At 42.7% G+C, this 18475-nt stretch overlaps 1 protein-coding gene across 2 annotated transcripts in view; it reads left to right on the top strand.

The window, feature by feature from the left end:
• Nucleotides 1-3570: 3570 nt before the first annotated feature.
• Nucleotides 3571-18475, top strand: part of LOC116978326 (ras-GEF domain-containing family member 1C-like) — a 51027-nt gene continuing 36122 nt past the window's right edge. The window contains exons 1-3 of one of the 2 annotated variants that reach the window (XM_033029406.1): nucleotides 3590-3891; nucleotides 8333-8467; nucleotides 16709-16859. The gene's annotated coding sequence lies outside the window, so the exon portion shown is untranslated. Of the gene's footprint in view, nucleotides 3892-8332; nucleotides 8468-16708; nucleotides 16860-18475 lie in introns of both variants that reach the window. The other variant, XM_033029407.1, reaches the window with a different exon arrangement.

Genomic DNA, 18475 nt, shown 5'->3' with positions numbered 1-18475 from the left:
GCTCTCGACTGTGCACCTGTAGAAGTTAGAGAGAGTCTTCCTTGACAATCCGACTCTCCGTAATCTTCTCAGGAAGTAGAGGCGCTGACGAGCTTTTTTGATAATTGCGTTAGTGTTCTCGGACCAGGAAAGATCTCTATTAAGTAAACGAAAGATGTACTGAGCAGCCAGGTGAGATTAGAGCATCAAACCTTAGTTTTAATATTAAAAGAGCATTAACAAGCAAAAGAGCATTATCTGCCCCATTACCCCTGCCGCATACACTCTGCCTTCCTCAATTGTCTACTGATGACTAGTCTGTTGCCGACTTCCATCATTCTCTGGTTTAGTTTCAGTTTACACGCATCTCAGGTCTTTTAGTTTTTGCATCACTTGGCTTCTAATTAACACTCTCTTGACTAGTGGATTTAAGCCACAGTACCATGAAAGATTATCGATCATTGGTGTCCAGGATATAGTGCTGCAGTCCGCAAGAACACATTTGTATCTCATCACAGGGGTCGACATGCCTACATTACTATCCTCGGGCATCAGTTCTCTTTAAGTACCTTCAGGCCCTGACAGGACTCAGGATCTCTCGTCATAATGGATGTTAATTAGGTGAATTCCCTCACTTTTTCTAATTTGCAGGTAAATTAAGACAACATATATTTTTCTCCAATCAAGACATTTCTTGCAGCTTGAGAAACATGTTTTCCCTTGTAATTGTTGCTGCAGTCAATAAGTAAAATGTTATTCTTTTATTGTGGGGCTCAATTCCAGAAATTTATGAACACACACTTGAAGTAATCTTGGGACAGCACAGTGGTGCAGTGGTAGAGTTGCTGCCTTACAATGCCAGAGACCTGGGTTTGATCCTGACTACAGGTGCTGTATGTACGGGCGTGTGTACATCACCCTATGACCGCTTGGGTTTCCTACGGGTGCTCCGGTTTCCTCCCACATTGTAAAGACGTGCAGGTTTGTAGATTAATTGGCTGTAAAATTGTCCCTCGTGTGTAGGATAGAATTTGTGTCCTGGTTCCATGCTTTATCTTTAAATTAAACTAAACTAATCTGTCCCACCTAAGTGGGCCAAGAAATTTGCAGTTGCACCTGAAGCCTATGGTATTTGTGCTGCTGAATCGTTCTCTCACAAAGGTAGAGTCATTCCTTTTGGCATGATGTCAATGCAGAGCATGTGAAGGGCAATCATCAAATGGAGAGCAATTTCTGTGTCAGAATGGTTTGCAATTGAATGAGGACATGGGTTAGGGAGAACCATGAACCAGAGGAGAGGAGATTGACATGAGATTCAATACCCAGTGGGCCCGGAGTTGGGGACCTGCAATTGATGTTCAGTATAAGATAAACTCTCTTGGGGGGGGAGGGGAGCCGGGGGGAGGGGGGGGGAGGGGGGGGGGGGGGGAGGGGGGGGGGGGGGGGGAGGGGGGAGAGGACCGCAAGCAGTGTCAATGGCCTGTGAAGTGTGATGTGGATGGGGTAGTTGGTGAATTTGAATCCTGCAATTGACGAGTTCAGGACCTGTGATTGTCAAAAACAAAGAACTACAGATGCTGGTTTACAAAAATGGACACAAAGTGCTGGAGTAACTCAGCAGATCAAGCAGCATCGCTGGAGAAAATGAATAGATGATGTTTCGGGTTGGGACCCTGACGAAGGTTCCTGACCCAAAACGTTACCTATCTATGCTCTCCAAAGATGCTGCCTGACCCCCAGAGTTACTCTAGCACTTTGTGTCCTGTGATCGGCAGTCAGGCAGATGAGCTGATGAGCAAGTTTGCAGATGGGTAGCTGGTTTGGAGGGATTTGTTTGGGTGATTTGGCCCTGGGAATCAGAATATCAATGGTCGGGAAGATCAAGTGAGCGTGAATTAGGTTGGATGAGGGGAAGGAGGTCAAAGCAGAGCAAATACATAAATAAAGGGCTCAGCTCCAATAGAATGGAGTTCCTATTGTCAAGTGGAGATGCACTGATTACCAAAGATCTTAGAGCAGAGCTCTGCTCTAAGATCTTTGCTGATTACACTTCTAATTATGTTACTAATTTCATGTCCATTACATTACAAATGCAATAAATACAAAAAAAATAGTTCTGAAGAACTATTCAACCTTAATTTCACGCTTTCAACCTTAATTTCAACACTCAACAACGTACCTCGGTGACTGCCAATCAACCCCCCCCCCCCAGACTTATTATTATTATTATTATTATTTATTCAAATCATTTGCTATGTCGCTCTTCCAGGGAGATGCTAAATGCATTTCGTTGTCTCTGTATTGTACACTGACAATGACAATTATAATTGAATCTGAATCTGAATCTGAATCTAATTTCCATTGTAGTTAAAAGTTTCCAACCTTTAACTCTGTTTCTCTTTCCCCCTGATGCTGACTGACCTGCTAAATATGTACAGCATTTTCTGTTTAGTTCAGGTTTCTTGCATTACATGCGCATCTGAGTAGATACAACTGATGATGCAAGTGCCTTTCACGACGGGAAGTACCCGATCGAGTTTCCTGAGCAATGCAATTTAAGCCAGAAACCATGATACTGACATTCACTCCGGGAATAATTGATTTCCATACGCACAGTGCTATAAACAACGCCACGTGATGTAATTTCGTGGTCTGTATTCATAGCACACACGGCAATATATTACTAAATTTATGATGCTGCTCACAATCAATGTGCCGCCCTGCATCACAAACAAACGTGGTGAAATTTAGTCTAAAGTAAGTGTTTAATAGATTGTAATCTGATTGTACCTTCTATTGACGCCCGAAACGTGTGGCCCTCTTGCTGGTACGGGGAGTGATAGTGTTAAAATGTAATCAAATATTTGCTTAAGGTTTAGTTACAGATCTTAAGCCATTTGCAAGGATGAATATGCGCACATTGTTATCTGTTTTAAATGCAGTTCCCACATTTTTTTAAGGGAATGTTCTACTTGATATTTATTAGAGTTCGTGAAACTGGATCCAGTCATTTTTGCAATGGTCAGACTCGGGTATTTTCACTTTATTCACTCTGGCAGTTTGCTCTAGGTCTGGCATACAAAGGTGTTAAGGCAACAGAAATATTGATTTATTCATAACAAGTGCTGGCGTTCGTTAGCACTGAAAACGGGATACCATTTTGCGGACAGTTCCTGGTTTCATCTGTTGTGTGCAAGTCTATTCCAGCCATTCAAAGCCCCAGTCCGCTGACATAATGTGTTTTCAACCGCCTTTCACTCTGTAATTGTGGCGTGCGTGTGCGAGACAGCCATTGTGGAGCAACCTTTGCCTCTCGGGCATGAGCTCATTTGAATGAATGTTCGGGGAATGGAGCTGAGAGGGAAGGGAAGTGCATGTGGATTCCCAGCTGATGTTTGCGAGGAATAACCGCACCTGCCTTCCAAATGCAGCCAGCAGCGTAAAAAGCAATGAACTGTTCGGAGATGCGATCTCCTTGTCAGCCACTGAATGCGTTATTTTCTTCTTGTCCTCAGCACCCACACGCGAAGACTTCTGCTTGTGGGCTGTGTGTGCATATTTGTAAGGGACCTGCCTCCAGCTGAACACTCCTTCACGGTATCCTGTTTCAGAGATCTGGCTTCTGCTCGCACAGCTCAGCTGTCTCCTGGAGGTGTGTTTGCTCTTCCGCATATTTGAGCCGCTTCTACTCCCATTATTGTAGTAGTAGTAGTAGTAGTAAGCCATTTTCAGTGAGCCGTTGCTGGAGAGAGCGAGGGTGTAATTGACCTGATGGATGGGCAACAACAAGGTGAAGAATTTGTACACAAGCGTCCACCTTCCACACTCAGCGTCCGGGGAGCGTTGTAGGTGAAAGCATTCCTGGAGTATTCTGTCCACGCCAGACAAATCCGCGGGGTCTGTTGATTACAGGTACGTCCAAAGCCGCCTTCAACTTCTTTTCGCTATTGGTGTGAATGTTCCGAGTTTAAAGTGGAGCATTATAGTGCCGAGACGATGCGTGGTCGCAATTACTATGAGAGAGTTGGTTTGCATCAATAACCTGTTTATGCGAAGTATACGTTGTTACGGGAAGGAATTTTGACAGAGTTACAACAGAATCTATAACAAGTGAAATCCCATCGTTGGTAGTCTGAACGTTGATTTACTCTTGACTGGGTAAGCCTTCGTTTCCAATCAGTTTCAGTCAATCAATATAATTCCCTCGAGTGGAATTGTTCAAAGTTATATAAATAGTGGATGAGAAAAACATATCCATTTTTGTTGTCACTTTATTCAATGAGGTTATTTGATCGAATCGTGTTATTTTGTTGCCATGGAACAACCGAATTTCATACTGGAACCAAAAAAAAATCCTTCCCCTTTTTGTGGTTCATTCAGCGTATTTGTTGCAACCATGTGCACAATGCAAGCTTTGGCTTTTCACTGAAAGTCATTTTCATAACTAATATGATCCTCTTTCACTAAACCGTAAGAAATATCTTTATTTTTCTTAATCACTTGTTGATAAAATAACTAAATGTCTAGACTATTGGAATCATTGTGGGGGAGGCATGTGTGGGCACAATAAGGAGAGCATTTGGCATAAAAGAAAGTAGTCAATGGTCACTATGGAGATTTGGGTCAAAGGGCATTGGAATCTGCTTTGAATTTACTCAAGCAACAAACTCTTAAGATCCAAACACTCCAGATTTTGAAGATTGTGAGATGAGAAATGATTATATTGCCCAAAAGGTTTTATTGCCCAGTCATGTATGCTGTGGTGGATGGTCAAGTGAAAATTTATCTCAAGAATCTAAAAATATTTCAAGAGGAAAAATGTTTCGCTTCATTTATTTTATCCCTAATGTCTGGGTTACAGCTTGGTTTTATGATAGTCTGCAGTGAGGTTGTTTCATGTGAGTACCATATTTTGGCCATTGCAGGATATAAAGATCTTAAACAGGATAATTGGATGGTTCTGTTAAATACCGTTGCATTAAATATCAGACTTTTATTTAAGTATTAAAGCTCACAATTTGTGTGATGTTCCACTTTCACCATGTCTGAGTGGGAAATAAGTTATGATTTGCTGATTTATTTTTAAAATAGTTTTGATGACAGTTCCCATTTTCAGAAGGTTAACTGACTCTAAGCCATTGTTTTAATACACTCCCTTGAGAGTAAAGATTGGTTAGTTCTGTGGGCATTTTTTAAAATGTGGGAAAATTTGATTAAATTATTTCAACCTGTGGTCATGGCCAATATTTACATCACAGGAATGTTGACTATCAGGTCATTATCATCGCACTGTTTGTGAAAGTTTAATTTAACAAAAATAAATATTCCAACAGATTCCCCAAAGGTTTATTTTTTATTTTTTAGATTTACCCAGGAAATCCCAATTAGCTACTAAACAAATGGTTGAACACCGCAGAATTCACTTTACACTAAGTACCATACAAGTATTGATCATAGATGGGAGATGGAACAAGATCACTATTTGTTACATGAGATTTACAATTATAATGTTATTTCGAAGCCCTTTCCCCTGGTGATGTACGGGATGTGATTGTCCCGTTTTTTGACTGGTTCGAAATATGCCAAGTGCCGCAATGGTGACGGATAGTCATTACTTTTGTGTAGTCCAGAGATTACTATTTTTTTCCTTGTGCCCCACAAATAAATACTATTTGTTTTCATGATTGTGTCCCGCACGCTGACTCGGTCGGAGATCTGAGAGCTGGGATGTAGACAGTCACGTCAGGATTTTGATATGTTTCTGCAACCGCTGACTCATGAATAAGGATTCATGCCTTCATCGTCTGGGTCACTCTCCCAATCTTTTGAGGTGTCTGGCAGAAGGGTCATGATGTACGATCATCTTGAGTGGATGTTTTCTCATGGGACACCGACCGACATGGATTAGAAATGTTTTACAAAAGAAAAATAATCCAAATTGAAAAATCAAATTAATATGTCATGCAGTTTATTTTGAATGAATAAATGAAGTTTATTCATTTTAGTTTGGTTGAACAGAAATATGTGTGCTCTGCCAGAAAATATGCCAAACAAGAAGAACTGGTTAGATTGCTTTAAAAAGTGAGACATCTGAACATCGCTTTCTTATACCACCATCAATACAGATATTTTTAAAGTTAACCATACAATTGTAAAAATATACAGCACTTGGCCCAATCCTTCCATGCGACACGTTGTCTAGACAAGCTAGCCCTACTTGCGTGCGCCTGGCTCATATCCCTCCAAATCTTTCCTATCCATGTACCTGTCTAAATGTCTTTGTATCCGTCTCCGTCACTTCCTCTGGCAACTCGCTCCATGTGTGAAAAAAAACTGCCCCCTCAGATCTCTTTTAAGTCTTTCCCTATCACCCTAAAGCTATGCCCTCTCGTTTTAGACTCCCCTACCCTCAGGTGGGCGAGATCTGTGGCTATTTGCCTTATTTATGCCCCTCATGATTTGACATACCATTCTGCTCCAGAGAGAGACCCAACTTACCCACCCTCTCCTTATAACTCAAACCCTCCTGATGCATAGCATAGTTGTAAATCTTTTTTGCACCATTTCCAGTTTAATGTCATCCTTCCTGTAGCAAAGCGACCAGAACTGTACACAGTATTCCAAATGTGTCCGGAGTAAAGTTTTGTATCGATGTAACATAACATGATGTCCCTAATTCCTGTACTCCGTAAATGACTGATGAAGGTATGCGTGCCAAATGCCTTCTACGGCGTTCTGTCTGCCTGTGTTGCCACCTTCATGGAACTGTGTACCTGTGCCCCGAGGTCTCTCTCATGATACTCGAGGTCTTCCATGATTTCTCATAACATTTCTGCAGGATTCTGTAAAGTAATTTTTCACCATGAGAACAACCTTTTCTGCAATTGACTTTAAAGCAGCAAATGAGCAATTTCTTCACCTAGATTTCCTGTGTCATATTAGGTTCAGTGAATAAGTTTAACGTAAAAACACTTTTCCAATTTTTTTTATTTGTTTTCCAAATTTTTCAAGTTAGGGAACACACACTGGATTTTCAAGCTAAAATATTTGCATTCACATTATCAACATACTAATCAAATTGCTCCATCTATTTTAGAAGGACAGCAGTGGTCTAACAACATTTAATTTCTTTAATAATGCGTCGCAATATCATCTGGATGAAAGTTCAAACTTGCCGGTTGGCTTCCCAGGAAGGGAAAATTTGTTTAATAATGTATTTGTTAAGATAACACTTGGAGACTGACTGTTATTTCCACAGAAAAATGATTTTTCTATCCTAAATAAGAACATACATAAGAAGACAGATGGCACAATGGGCTAAGTGTTTGGCTGGCAACCTGAAGGTGGCCGGTTCAAATCCTGCTTGGAGTGTGTACTGTCGTTGTGTCCTTGGGCAAGACACTTCACCTACCTTTGCCTGGGACTAGAGACGGAAATTAGCTACTGATTGGCTACAATCTCGCATATTTATATGCAAAATGTTCATTAATATGCACTGTCCCTATAAACAAAAACATTAAAGAAGGAATAGGGATTGGCCATGGACGTGCTCTACCTTTCAGTAGGATCTTGGTTGATCATCCTCTTAACCAGTGGCGGACTGGGTCTAAAAATATTGGTTGCCAGGAGACAAAGGGGGCCCACCCACAACTACAATACTATAATTTAACAGGGCCCACTTCCCATCACTTGCTATCACTTTATCAGGGGCCCACTTGCCATCGGGCAAACTGACACCCTGGCCACTCCGCCACTGCTCTTAACATTTTTCCTGTTTAAGTAAACATTGCACTCGCTAAGGTAAAACATGGAGAATGACGCCCATTTCCATAGTGAATGGACTTCTCAGTTGAGATCAAAATATAGTTCACATCTTCCAACAGTATTAATTCACGTTGAAGATATTGTTGCTTTGCAGTGTTTCCTTGGCCACTCTCTCCTGTCCCTCTTCTCCACATGTCTCTCCTCTACATTTAGGTTGCTGGTTGGTGCCAACAAATGATTGGTAACCTACTGCGGAAGAATGGACAGTTATTCGCGTCGGTACCCTTCTTCATACTGCCTGACCCATTGGGTTCCTCCAGCACTATGATTGTAGCATCTGCAGTTTCTATTGCCACTGATTGCTAACCTTGTTTCCTGATTCAGCTATTAATGAATACGAATGACAATTGATGTTTCATTTTGGAAATAATAAACCATTGAAGTCTATTTTAAATCACAAACCTGTCATTTTTCCATCCATTTTCAAATGATTTTGACACATGGAATTTTATTTGCCAGTATTACATGAACATTTGAAATACATTTTGACACTTTTAGCATTTTCTTGTCTGTGTTTATTTTCTCTCAGCTTTATAAGCTTGAAGGGTGACTGTGTGCAGTCAGCGGGTAATCATATCCAAAGGGAAGAAGGATCAGTGTTACACAGTGCAGGGATCACCACCCTGCTCTCTCATCAAGCATTGCTCCTCCCTGTGAAAGGAAGGTAATACACCACAATGGCAACCAGCAACTCGTTGAGTATTTAAATATTAGACACTGGAACAAATGATAAATAAGAAGGTGGACTAGTAGGACCTGAGGATAGACACAAAATGCTGGAGTAACTCAGTGGGATAGGGAGCATCTCTGGAGAGAAGGAATGGGTAACATTTCAGGTCGAGACCCTTCTTCGGACATCACCCATTCCTTCTCCCCAGAGATGCTGCCTGTCCCACTGAGTTACTCCAGTATTTTGTGTCTAACTTCAGTTTAAACCAGCATCTGCAGTTCCTTCCTACACATAGTAGGACCTGAGATGCCTGTTCCTCTCCAACGTCCTGTTTTATTGGATTGGATGATAGATAGCTCACAATATTGTACAGGTAGTTCTGCAATAATGCTATAATTGCACTCCTGAGAAACCTCGCGTTACAGAAAATCATGTTATAACAACAATTGTGTCAATGGGGTTTACTGGCTAGATAGTTTCAGGCTCGCAATAACAAAGTTATTTTTCCTGGAGGATTTTCAAAAATAAAAGTATTTTCAAAAGCAATAGGTTTATTTTTACTACTGCTTAAAAATACTAATAAAATACTATGCTACATTTTTTAACAGATTATCATTTTCCAAGTCTCACCAAAAGCATTGTATCTTGTCAATTGCAATGGCTATGCAAGGTTAATGTGGCAGCTGTGTTCTTAGAGATAATGCTGTTTAATTATGACAAGGAGACTACCTGGAAATAGTTTTTTTCCCAGTACAGCTTTTTTTTCTAGAGTAATTTTCAAGTGGTTTTCTAGTTCCTAATTGAAATCATGTTACAAGCGACGTGTGTAATACAAATGGTGTTCCATAATACATTACTTGCATTATGTCCAATTCACGTCATTGAAACATATGATTGCAGAACTACCTGTACAAATGTTGCTCAACACTATAATGAAGGAGAGATCACAGCAAACAAGCAAACTGTCCACTGAAGGATCTTGTTGTGGTTTATTAAAACACACAGGGAGTTCTTTAAATGTAGGAAGAATGTTTACATTTATTTGATTATTTTTGTTAAACTTTTTATTAATTGGGAAAAGACTGACTCATTTTCCAAACATTAATCATAAATGATTAATGAAAAATTATTCTAAATTCTAATGAAAAAGAAAAATAATTGCTCGATTTCTTTATGTTTGTTAGAATATCAGTTTACCTTTTTTACTGAAAATAAATTACAGGTTGCCTCAATTTGTATTGCATCGTTAGCATGCTTATTTGTGAATATGCCAGAAGCTACAATGCGTTGAAAATTTGAATTTAAAATCTGATCTCTTAACTTTATTATTGTTAAAAGCTGACAGAGCATTTAACAGTTTCAAGCTTCAGGCAACAAAACATGTTGCTGATATGAATACTTAGTGGAAGTACTAATATATGTTCTGGCAGCACTTATACTTCATACGAGTTATACAGTTGGTGTCAACTGCACAATTTTCACATCATTGACAGCCCCTAAATAAGAACACACATAAGGAATATGAGTGGTGGTTGACTGTAAACCTGCTCTATCATTCAGTAAGATCATGTCTGATCATCCTCTTTAAAATTTCTTGCCCTGCCCCCATGTCCCTTGATTCCTCTAAAATTCAAAAATATTTTAATCTCACTTACAATTGGAAAATCTGTACATGAAGTCACATTAATAAAAAATCTTCCAACGCCTTTGATTGAAATTCATACCACTACCAAAATAATTAAGAATGTGGCATAAGCCCTTTGCTTTGAGACTACAACTGAATCTTTACATATTCTGTTGTGCTGCAGCAAGTAAGAATTTAATTGTTCTATCTGGGACATATGACAATAAAACACTATTGACTCTTACAACTGTACAACTTACCATTAAGGGTAAACCAAATATGAAAATATGTTGAAAGAAATTAACCTAATGCTGCAGCCACTTGGAACATATCAGTTATTTTCTGTAACAGCTTTGAGGAGCTGAATACCACCTGACCTTAATGGTCTCTTAATTGCATGTGTGTAATTCTTCTGGATTTAAAAGGCTATTAATAGGGGTTGTACCAAGATGATCTGCTGGTACAAGAGCGTAAGAATACAACAAAAGCGAAGGAGAAGGTTATTCGACCCCCTCAAGCTTGCCTCGTCATTCAACATGATAAAGACTCCTCTGCCTCAGGCTTCTCCTTTCCTTTGCCAGTTTGCCATGGCCCTCAATACCCAGATCTTTCAAACATGTATTTAGTTCCTCTTTAAATAATCCCAATGATTTAACCTACAGGACAGTCCAAAGTAGGGAATTCCAGAGAATCAGCATTGTGTGTAAGGAAAAGTGGGACAGGAGTGATACTGTGCCCAGCGGTAGAGTTGTTGCCTTACCGCGCCCGAGATCCAGGTTTGATCCTGACTACGGGTGCTGGCTATTCAATATTTGTACATTCTCCCTGTGACCACGTGGGTTTCTCCGAGTGCCCTGGTTTCCTGCCACATTCCAAAGACATGCAGGTGTGTAGATTAATAGGCTTAGAACTAGTGTAAGGTGATTGCTGTTCGGCATGGTCTTGGTGGGCCTGTTTCCACGGTACCCGGACGTGGCACCGACGGACAAGAAGCCGAAACAAAGAAGTCGAAGCCAAAGAATGGAATGGAAACGAGGCCGAAACGACAATAAACCGAAAGAGTCCGAAGATGAAACGCCTACTAACGGAAAGGATGGGACGCCTAAGTGCAAACTAACCGAAAGTGCGGGACGCCTAAATCCCAAGGAACCGAAAAGCTGCGTTGCCTAAAAGCCAACTTACCGAATGGCCGCTCTGTCGCAAAGCCACCTACCCGAAAAGCAGCGTCGCCTACAGGCCAAAGGACCGACTGCCGCTTAACAGAAAAGTCCAATAACGGACTTGACGTTGCCGGGGGGCGCGACTTGTCAGCGATTGGTCCAGACCCCCGTGTCCATCACATCACTGGGAAGGCATGAACATTGTCCCAAACCTCCGCTCCACCCGACCCGCAGCCCGCGGAGGTGGCCGTGGGAGAGTGGGGGCTGTCCCGAGCGATGCGCACCTTCGGCCGCTTTCAACTTGGTGCTTGGGTTCAGGTTGCCCAGTCACCTATGTATTGTGTGGAAAAATGAACCCCACCCTCCTATCTCCCCTCTCTCTCTCTCTCTCCCTTCTCTCTCTCCCTCTTCTCTCTCTCCCTCTTCTCTCTCTCCCCCTCTCTCCCTCCCTTCTCTCTCTCCCTTCTCTCCCCTCTTCTCTCTCCCCTCTTCTCTCTCCCCTCTTCTCTCTCTCCTCTCTCTCCACTCTTCTCTCTCTTATCCTCTCTCTTCCCCTCCTCCTGAAGGTACAGGAGCCTGAAGACTGCAACGACCAGGTTCAGGAATAGCTACATCCCCACTGCCATCAAGCTATTAAACTTGGCTCGGACAAAACTCTGAACATTAATAGCCCATTATCTGTTATTTGCACTGTATCAGTTTATTTATTCATGTATTTACGTATATAATGGTATATGGACACACTGATCTGTTTTGTAGTCAATGCCTACTATGTTCTGTGTGCTGAAGCAAAGCAAGAATTTCATTGTCCTATCAGGGACACATGACAATAAACTCACTTGACTGTCAGTTTGTAAATTACATTAATTTTGGTTCTTATCATTCGATCACATTAACATACAGGGTTCAGATAAATAATGGTAATGATTTAAAGTACAGAGTGCTGGAATTCACAGTGACCTGATTTAAATTCTATGAAAATCCATAACAAAATGTGAATATGTAAGCCCATTGTACTATTGCTGTCAATAGACAATAGACAATGGGTGCAGGAGTTTGCCATTCGGTCCTTCGAGCGTACCGCCATTCAATGTGATCATGGCTGATCATCCCTAATCAGTACCCCGCTCCGGCCTTCTCCCCATATCCCCTGACTCCGCTCTCTTTAAGAGCCCTATCTAGGTCTCTCTTAAAAGTATCCAGAGAACCGGCCTCCACCGCGTTATGAGGCAGAGAATTCCACAGATTCACAACTCTCTGTGTGAAGAAGTGTTTCCTCGTCTCCGTTCTAAATGGCCAACCCCTTATTCTTAAACTGTGGCAACTGGTTCTGGACTCCCCCAACATCGGGAACATGCTGGGGGAGTCCTGCCTCTAGCGTGTCCAAACCCTTAATAATCTTGTATGTTCCAATAAGATCTCCTCTCATCCTTCTAAACTCCACAGTATACAAGCCCAGCCGCTCCATTCTCTCAGCATATGACAGTCCCACCATCCCGGGAATTAACCTTATAAACCTACGCTGCACTCCCTCAATATGAAGAATGTCCTTCCTCAAATTAGGGGACCAAAACTGCACACAATACTCCAGGTGTGGTCTCACTAGGGCCCTATACAGCTGTAGAAGGACCTCTTTGCTCCTATACTATCCTATGAAGGTCAACATGCCATTCGCTTTCTTCACTGCCTGCTGTATCTGCATGCTTACTTTCATTGACTGATGCACATGCAACCCCAGGTCCCATTGTACTTCCCCTTTTCCCAAATTGACACCATTTAGATAATAATTTGCCTTCCTGTTTTTGCTACCAAAGATAATTCCCTGTTTTCTCTCTCCCGCCTATCTTAAAAAGTGGGATAACATTAGCTACCCTCCAATCCACAGGAACTGATCCTGAATCTATCGAACTTTGGAAAATTATCATCAATACGTCCATGCTTTCTGGAGCCACTTCCTTAAGTACCCTGGGATGCAGACCATCAGGCCCTGGGGATTTATCAGCCTTCAGTCCCATCAGTTTAAACCAACTGCATTTCCTGCCTAATGTCTCAGAATATCTCAGGAAAACATATCCCCGAGAACTTTTGCATTTAGTTGGCCATTGGACTCTGCAAGACGGACCCAGCAGAGCTTATAAAGAACAAGAAAACGATTTGTAACCGTGATTTTATCACTAAAGTTGCCAATTTGTGGAGCACCTCACAATACAGCCTGCCTGGCTATTAATGGAGAAGAAAATTCCCTTTGCTAAACCTGTGCAAGAAACTACAGATGCTGGAATCCTGAGCAGAACACAAAATGCTGGAGGAATTCAGTATGTCAGGCAGCATCTGAATAGGCTTAGAACTAGTGTAAGGTGATTGCTGTTCGGCATGGTCTTGGTGGGCCTGTTTCCACGGTACCCGGACGTGGCGCCGACGGACAAGAAGCCGAAACAAAGAAGTCGAAGCCAAAGAATGGAATGGAAACGAGGCCGAAACGACAATAAACCGAAAGAGTCCGAAGACGAAACGCCTACTAACGGAAAGGATGGGACGCCTAAGTGCAAACTAACCGAAAGTGCGGGACGCCTAAATCCCAAGTACCGAAAAGCTGCGTTGCCTAAAAGCCAACTTACCGAATGGCCGCTCTGTCGCAAAGCCACCTACCCGAAAAGCAGCGTCGCCTACAGGCCAAAGGACCGACTGCCGCTTAACAGAAAAGTCCAATAACGGACTTGACGTTGCCGGGGGGCGCGACTTGTCAGCGATTGGTCCAGACCCCCGTGTCCATCACATCACTGGGAAGGCATGAACATTGTCCCAAACCTCCGCTCCACCCGACCCGCAGCCCGCGGAGGTGGCCGTGGGAGAGTGGGGGCTGTCCCGAGCGATTCACACCTTCGGCCGCTTTCAACTTGGTGCTTGGGTTCAGGTTGCCCAGTCACCTATGTATTGTGTGGGGAAATGAACCCCACCCTCCTATCTCCCCTCTCTCTCTCTCTCTCCCTTCTCTCTCTCCCTCTTCTCTCTCTCCCTCTTCTCTCTCTCCCCCTCTCTCCCTCCCTTCTCTCTCTCCCTTCTCTCTCTCCCTTCTCTCCCCTCTTCTCTCTCCCCTCTTCTCTCTCCCCTCTTCTCTCTCTCCTCTCTCTCCACTCTTCTCTCTCTTATCCTCTCTCTTCCCCTCCTCCTGAAGGTACAGGAGCCTGAAGACTGCAACGACCAGGTTCAGGAATAGCTACATCCCCACTGCCATCAAGCTATTAAACTTGGCTCGGACAAAACTCTGAACATTAATAGCCCATTATCTGTTATTTGCACTGTATCAGTTTATTTATTCATGTATTTACGTATATAATGGTATATGGACACACTGATCTGTTTTGTAGTCAATGCCTACTATGTTCTGTGTGCTGAAGCAAAGCAAGAATTTCATTGTCCTATCAGGGACACATGACAATAAACTCACTTGACTGTCAGTTTGTAAATTACATTAATTTTGGTTCTTATCATTCGATCACATTAACATACAGGGTTCAGATAAATAATGGTAATGATTTAAAGTACAGAGTGCTGGAATTCACAGTGACCTGATTTAAATTCTATGAAAATCCATAACAAAATGTGAATATGTAAGCCCATTGTACTATTGCTGTCAATAGACAATAGACAATGGGTGCAGGAGTTTGCCATTCGGTCCTTCGAGCGTACCGCCATTCAATGTGATCATGGCTGATCATCCCTAATCAGTACCCCGCTCCGGCCTTCTCCCCATATCCCCTGACTCCGCTCTCTTTAAGAGCCCTATCTAGGTCTCTCTTAAAAGTATCCAGAGAACCGGCCTCCACCGCGTTATGAGGCAGAGAATTCCACAGATTCACAACTCTCTGTGTGAAGAAGTGTTTCCTCGTCTCCGTTCTAAATGGCCAACCCCTTATTCTTAAACTGTGGCAACTGGTTCTGGACTCCCCCAACATCGGGAACATGCTGGGGGAGTCCTGCCTCTAGCGTGTCCAAACCCTTAATAATCTTGTATGTTCCAATAAGATCTCCTCTCATCCTTCTAAACTCCACAGTATACAAGCCCAGCCGCTCCATTCTCTCAGCATATGACAGTCCCACCATCCCGGGAATTAACCTTATAAACCTACGCTGCACTCCCTCAATATGAAGAATGTCCTTCCTCAAATTAGGGGACCAAAACTGCACACAATACTCCAGGTGTGGTCTCACTAGGGCCCTATACAGCTGTAGAAGGACCTCTTTGCTCCTATACTATCCTATGAAGGTCAACATGCCATTCGCTTTCTTCACTGCCTGCTGTATCTGCATGCTTACTTTCATTGACTGATGCACATGCAACCCCAGGTCCCATTGTACTTCCCCTTTTCCCAAATTGACACCATTTAGATAATAATTTGCCTTCCTGGTTTTGCTACCAAAGATAATTCCCTGTTTTCTCTCTCCCGCCTATCTTAAAAAGTGGGATAACATTAGCTACCCTCCAATCCACAGGAACTGATCCTGAATCTATCGAACTTTGGAAAATTATCATCAATACGTCCATGCTTTCTGGAGCCACTTCCTTAAGTACCCTGGGATGCAGACCATCAGGCCCTGGGGATTTATCAGCCTTCAGTCCCATCAGTTTAAACCAACTGCATTTCCTGCCTAATGTCTCAGAATATCTCAGGAAAACATATCCCCGAGAACTTTTGCATTTAGTTGGCCATTGGACTCTGCAAGACGGACCCAGCAGAGCTTATAAAGAACAAGAAAACGATTTGTAACCGTGATTTTATCACTAAAGTTGCCAATTTGTGGAGCACCTCACAATACAGCCTGCCTGGCTATTAATGGAGAAGAAAATTCCCTTTGCTAAACCTGTGCAAGAAACTACAGATGCTGGAATCCTGAGCAGAACACAAAATGCTGGAGGAATTCAGTATGTCAGGCAGCATCTGAGTGCATCATCTGTTCATTCCCTCCACTAGATGCGGTTCACCCGTTGAGTTCTTCCAGCACTTTGTGTGCTTTGTTCAAGAACACTTAGCTTCAGTTCCTTTCAGTTCTTTTGAATTCAATGCAAGGTTTGAAGTATGACTGTAGTTCAAGCATAAAGTTTAACGGAGAGTTAAGTGGGAATAAATTTGAACTGTTAAGAAGCAACACAATGGCTCTTTTGTATTAATGATGCACAGCATGAGGGAGATCTGCTACGCATGTTTAAGGATCTCAAGAGCAATGGCTGTGTGGTCCCTGCTGGTGGCATGGCTGCTCAATCACTGGCTCAGCACCGTTTTATGTGTGAAACAAAGAGAAGTAGGCAAAGACAAAGTCAGCCCCTGAAAATCCTGATGTTTGAAAATCTGAAAATTAACACACATTCCAGGTTATAGCTGAAGAGTTTCCAGGTGGGAGGTTTAGCAACAACTTGCATTTGTAGACACAATAATGGCCTTGTCATTGCAGGTTGGGACCATCTCTTCAAACCAGCAACTCCAGCGATGGTGCCAATTCCAGCAGCGTAAATGTCCAAACCTTTACAGATGGAGGCATTCAACAGTTATGGCTGCCTGTAGCGTGGATAGCGAGGGTTCAACTCCTGCCTGCCTTCAAATAGGTCAGTAAATAAACTTGTCTTTGTGGCCCATATGTGTCTTTCAATGCCATGGAGGCATGAAAATGGAGAGAAATTTCAGCTGGACAAAAAGTCCAGTTGCTTATTATCCCCCTTATGTGGAACCATAAATATTTTGAATTCTGTTTTAATATCTAGTATTGTACTTTATCAACGTTGGTTTCCTCTACACAAACTCATTTACTGATGCAGACAGTCAACATCCTTGGTGTCATATTTGGCTCAGAGTGGGGCACGGTGGCGCAGCAGTAGAGTTGCTGCCAATACAGTGAATGCAACGCCGGAGATCAGGGTTCGAGCCCAACTACGGGTGCTGTCTGGCGTTTGTACGTTCTCCCCCTGACCTGCATGGGTTTTCTCCGAGATCTTTGTTTTCCTCGTACAGTTGTGTAGGTTAATTGGCTTGGTAAATGTAAAAATTGTCCGTAGTGTGCGTAGGATAGTGTTAATATCAGGGGTCGCTGGTCGGCGCAGACCCGGTGGGTCGAAGGGCCTGTTTCCGCTCCGCATTTCTAAACTAAACTAAAGTTGAATTTCAATATTTATAACCATGCTATCACTAAGACTCTTTCTACGTCTGTAATGTCACTAATATTATCTGCCTGTGTTACTGCCTCGCTCTTTGTTACCTTTAAACATAACTACTCCTTTCTACTTCTCATAAGGCAGGTTCTCTGGTGACTAATGAAGCCAATGTGGGGGAGGGTGGTTGAGATGGTTTGTAAGGGTTAGCCTGGTCCACTGCCAAGTTTTTTTTTCCTCTATTGGCCATGACCAGAGTATACTCGGGGGTGGCACTGAACAGGTTAAGCATGGCCTTATGGTTCTCGATACCATGTTAAATGAGCGGGACAGTGGCGCAGCGGTAGAGCTGCTGCCTTGCAGCGCCAGACACCCAGGTGACCGCGTGGAATTTCCCCGGGCGCTTCGGCTTCCTCCCACACTCCAAAGATGTACAGGTTTGTAGGTTAATTGGCTTTAGTAAAAATATCGTAAATTGTCCCTCGTGTGTAGGATAGTGATAGTGTATGGGTGATCGCTGGTCGGCGCGGATTCAGTGGGCCGGAGGGCCTGTTTCCACACTGAATCTTTAATGTCTAAAGTCTGAAGTCAAATGCTCATTCGTCGTTTTTCATTTTAAGTGATCATGGGCCAGAGTTTCCCAGCAGTCAGTGTAAATGCTGCATTTCTTTAAGGAGGCTTTAAGCTTATCCATGAATCTTTTCTTCTGTCTGTCTACTCATTTACTCTGAGAAAAGGCTATTCCTGGCTGGCCTCGTTTGTTCCACTCTTTATAACTCTGAGGTCATCCATCATTTTGTTTACCCTGCGTTAAGTCATCTTCATCCATTACCCACCCATCACCCCTCCTGTGTTGGATGATCTGCACTGGCACTCAGTTATGTAATGGCTTGATATTACAATTCTCGCTCTTATTTGCAAGTCCACCCAAAGTCTTATCTTCTTATATCTGTAAGCTCCTTCAACCTTATAATCCCCTGTGATATCTGTATGCCTCCGATTCTGATCACTCGTTGAGCTCTGGGTTTAATCACAGCACCACTGATGGCAATGCCTTCATCCGCCAAAGCTAGGTG

The sequence above is a fragment of the Amblyraja radiata genome, chromosome 11 (genome assembly GCF_010909765.2).
Source record: "Amblyraja radiata isolate CabotCenter1 chromosome 11, sAmbRad1.1.pri, whole genome shotgun sequence".
NCBI lineage: Eukaryota > Metazoa > Chordata > Chondrichthyes > Rajiformes > Rajidae > Amblyraja > Amblyraja radiata.
This window is presented reverse-complemented; position numbering and strand designations above follow the sequence as displayed.